This window comes from Macaca thibetana, chromosome 3 (assembly GCF_024542745.1).
Source record: "Macaca thibetana thibetana isolate TM-01 chromosome 3, ASM2454274v1, whole genome shotgun sequence".
Taxonomy (NCBI): Eukaryota; Metazoa; Chordata; class Mammalia; order Primates; family Cercopithecidae; genus Macaca; species Macaca thibetana.
In genome coordinates this window covers 33,695,092-33,699,867 of record NC_065580.1, presented here as the reverse complement: position 1 = coordinate 33,699,867, position 4,776 = coordinate 33,695,092, and the positions used below count along the sequence as shown (strand labels likewise).

Below are 4,776 nucleotides of genomic sequence, written 5' to 3'. Positions count from 1 at the left end.
AAAAATGTACAGAAGACTTCAATAAACACTTACCTGAAGGAGAGATGTGTCACATATTTTGAGAGAAATTTTAACAAATGAATAAAAGAGTAGTTACTTTTGCCTTATAAGGGAAAATTTCACAGAGAAAGTGACATTTGACTTGGTTCTTACAGAATATCAGCAACAGCAAAAATAGTTTGAAGAAGGATCTTTTAAATAGATTGACAGAAAGACCAATATGAAGAAAATAAAGAGCCACAAAAGTTCACAGCATGTAATTAAACAAGTCGACAAATAAGATATGTTGAAAGGGAATGAAGCAAAAGTAGATTGGAACCAGATTAAAAGATATGAAAATATATTTAAAAGTTTTCAAAGCACAGTGAGCAGCCAGCAGCATATTTTGTTTTGGAAAATGACATCCTTTAATTTGAGAAGATGACTAGAAAATGAAAGATACTTTTTAGTATTACTATTCTTCAGTTCTTTCTCACTCCTTCATCCTGGTTGTGTTTCTGTTTTCTTAATATTCCACCATTCCGCTTTACTTACCCTAGGTAATTGCTTAAAGTTCTTTAAATTTATCCACCTCTAACTGGTATTCCACTGGTTGATTTCCAGGTTTTGCTTTATGCTTAGGAATAGAGTGTCGAGAGTCATATATTTGAAATTTCATAATTATTATATTTATTCATCATCTATCAATTGTTCTCTTGCTGGTTTTTTAATGATCATTACATATCTTGACTTGAGGCAAGTCAATCAGCGACAGCTACCTGCTCAAGAATAGTCTGGGAAGGACAGGAAAGTGTGGGCCTATGTGTGGAACTTGGCTATTGCACATCAGAGGCAGTGTTCTCTCACATGTTTGCACCCAGTATACCACATTCTCTCCTCAACCCTAGAAGTATATTTCTCTTCATTTTTTTACAGTGAACAGGATTTCCTCTGGTGTCATAAACCTCTGACTTAGTTTATCTCTCTCTCTTCAGCTAATTCTGATCAGTGGTAGAACTCCTCCCTGGCCTTTGGAAGCTTCATTTCAAGTATGAGGATACATCCCAGCAAATGAAGATGATAACACTCAGTGCTTTTATTTTAGTTCTGTTTACACTGTCAAACAGCAAAATGAATGTGGACAGATATGGGATGTTTCTCACTTTTCTGTGACCACCCCCCCCAAAGCCTTGACACTTCATCAGTGCAAGCATAGTTATGCTTTTCCTAGACTGTTGCTTTATCCTAGGGAAAGCTGAAAATTGCTAAGAAATGTAGACAAGAAGATATTAAAACTTGGGGATGTTCTTCAGTTTGATTCACATTGCAGTGTATTTTCCAAATGATTTCTACGTTTTGTGGTTTGGGATATGATCATTTACAGATTTTGATGATCATATTATTTCCTTATTTCTTATATTTGTTTTGAGTTCCTGTTCTGAGCCTTGAAATGAGAAATAATAAAAACATTTCTGTTTCATATTTTTTAGTGGAAACTGTAAACTGAGTTTATCATAGCTAATTTTTATAAGTGATTCTCCATATATTAGAATGGGTATTGGAATACTTAGGTAAAAAATAATTCTTAACATTATTAAATTTTGTATACATGCAGCAGAGATCAAACCTCCGATTTGTCTTTACACTCAAAACACCCAGGCCAATTCAAACTAAAATTTACAGTGAAGCTCTTTATTTACAAAGCTCTTTATGATAAGCTTTGGTGTATTTTCAGTATAAGCAAAGCAATTATATTTATGGGAAGAGTCAATTATACTGTAACATATGTTTAAGTCAATCTTTCCTTTACGCAAATTAACTATGCTAAAAATATACAAAGTGTTCTTAAGGGGAAACATATAATATGTGATTTTTGGAACAATAAATTCTAGAATGTGCATTATGATGTTAAATTTGAATAAAAAATGTATCTGAAGTTACATACTCTTTGAAGGTAATATTATTGTTTTACAGAAATTAATTTTTAAAATGTGTGGCCAGGTGCGGTGGATCACTCCTGTTATGCCAGCACTTTGGGAGGCCGAGGCAGGCGGATCAGGAGGTCAGGAGATCGAGACAATCCTGGCTAACACGGTGAAACCCCGTCTCTACTAAAAATACAAAAATATTAGCCGGGCGTGGTGGTGGGAGCCTGTAGTTCCAGCTACTCGGGAGGCTGAGGCAGGAGAATGGCGTGAACCCGAGAGGCGGAGCTTGCACAGTGAGCTGAGATGGCCCCACTGCACCCCAGCCTGGGCGATAGAGCAAGACTCTGTCTCAAAAAAAAAAAAAAAAAAAAGAAAAAGAAAAGTGATTCTGGTCCTAGAGATTTTCATAACTGGCTGTTAGGAGAAATCTATATAACAACCCAAGTCTTCATTTCATTTTCTAGAAAACAAATGTGAACAAGACGTTTAAAAGCTTGATTCACTATAGAGACTTTGTTGAGAGAACGAGGGAATATCAGAATTCGTAGGACAATTCTTTTTCTTAATTTTTTTTTAATGGTGCTCATTCTCTTTCTTTCTTTCTTTCTTTCTTTCTTTCTTTCTTTCTTTCTTTTTCTTTCTTTCTTTCTTTCTTTCTTTCTTTCTTTCTTTCTTTCTTTTTCTTTCTTTCTTTCTTTTTTTTTTTTGAGATGGAGTTTTACTCTGTCTCCTAGACTGGAGTGCAGTGGCGCAACCTCCGTTCACTGCAACCTCTGCCTTCCGGGTTCAAGCAATTCTCTGCCTCAGCCTCCTGAGTAGCTGGGATTACAGGCGCCCACCAGCATACCAGGCTAATTTTTTGTAGATGTAGTAGAGACGGGGTTTCACAGGCTGATCTTGAACTCCTGACCTCGTGATCCACCTGCCTTGGCCTCCCAAAGTGCTGGGAATACAGGCGTGAGCCACCGGGCCCAGCCGGTTTTTAAAATTTATTATATTGGACCTAAAATCTTGAAGGGCACATATTGAAAAAAATCCAAATCAAATAACTGCACATCGTTACAGATACGACACTGATCAAAACTAACAATTTTATAATTACCTGATTGTGAATTTAACTGAAATTCAGATGAAATTACTTTTATGTATTTCTCTAGAAATACATAAAACTGACCAGAAATGGTCAGGTATTGGAAATTTCCTATTTTCAAGCCAATATTCCTAGAGAAGACATATTTTTTTTCCTCTTTCTCACACACATACACACACAGGCTTACATACACATTACACAAAATAAAAAATCCCTACCATCTGATCACCTGAAAATGGATATTGTTATGTTAAAGTGCATTTCTTTCTAGTCAGATATGATATAATCTGTATTTGCTTACTATCTATTATACTGGGATAATATTTTATGTAGTTATATATACTATTTTTTATAATTATGGCATAGACATTTTCCTATGTCATTTAAGATTCTTGAAATATGACAAATCTTTTTTTATTATATTTAGTAAAATAAATCATGGTAACTTTTAGTTGACTTTTTGGCCTTTTTTTTTTTTTTTTTTTTTTTTTTTTTTTTGCAATTTTGTAACTTTATTTGATGTATTTGACGAACAGTGATTAGTTCTCATTCACACTGTCTGTAGATTTTTGGAAGTGGTAACAGGTACATAGGTAACCAAGGTATAGAATTTATTTGGTGAAACTTCCTCCTCATTACGTTTTCTGGACAACCGCACACGGATACGGTATGGGTCATCCCTTATTCCTTCGGCCAGACTGCTTTGTTGGGCCTGGTATCAATGCGCACATCTGGAGTTCCCATCGCCTTCCTGGCAAATTGCTGAATCTCTTTGAGTACCGGAGGGACACTCCTCTTGAAGCCCACTCCATGGATGCACTTGTGAATATCGATGGTGTATTTTCGCGTCACCACCTCGTTGATGGAAGAATGGTCCTTTTTCTTCTGGCCACCCTTCTTTGCGGGAGCCATTCTGTTGGGTCCGAGTTGGAAAGCAATATATGTATATTTTTTAAGCCTGGCCTTTTCGGTTTGAGTAAGGTAATTAATCCAACTATATATTTTTCATATTAACTAGCAATTCTTATAAAAACTATGATAAAAGGTATAAAGTTAAAGCCGAAAATGTCTATGGTAATATGTTCTATAATACTACCAATTCCATTCACTCATAGAGTATGCACACAAAGGAAAGAGAGGAGCTTTTATCATATTCTAGCCATTTGTCTGTTAGTGCACTAAGGGCTCATTTTATACTTTCTATTTTAATACCTATAGCATTCTATGAAGGCAGACATTGTCCACAGCTTTCAAATGAGGAAGCTGAGTCTTCAGATGTTTCATACCCTCTAAAATAAAATAGTTTTTATGTAACAGAGCTAAAAATTAAACAGATCCGGAAACTCTGGTTATTTCCTTACCAAATCTACATCAACCTAGTTTTTAAAAATCCTTGTGCTAATAATATAGCTCAACTGACTGATGATCATTCTTCAAGGAGAGCAGCTAAACATTAAACAGATCCAGAAACTCCAGTTATTTTCTTACCAAATCTACATCAACCCAGTTTTTATAAATCCTTGTGCTAATAATACAGCTCAACTGACTGATGATCATTCTTCAAGGAGAGCAGTTTTCTGATCTTTGGAATATATATGGTCTGGCAGATTCTATGTGAACTCTCCTTAGTGTCACTTTATACTTGTGCCATTGATACCCTATTATTTTTACATCTCTTCTATCTAAGAAGCCTTAATAATTGATTAAGGGGCAGGTATTAATCATTGATTACTGGCATACATAGGTCAGAAGAAAGCCTGCGATAGCAAGGGAGCAAAT

At 35.4% G+C, this 4,776-nt stretch overlaps 1 pseudogene; it reads right to left on the bottom strand.

The window, feature by feature from the left end:
* Positions 1 to 3,547: 3,547 nt before the first annotated feature.
* LOC126950321 (60S ribosomal protein L31-like) lies at positions 3,548 to 3,918 on the bottom strand (annotated as a pseudogene).
* Positions 3,919 to 4,776: the final 858 nt, after the last annotated feature.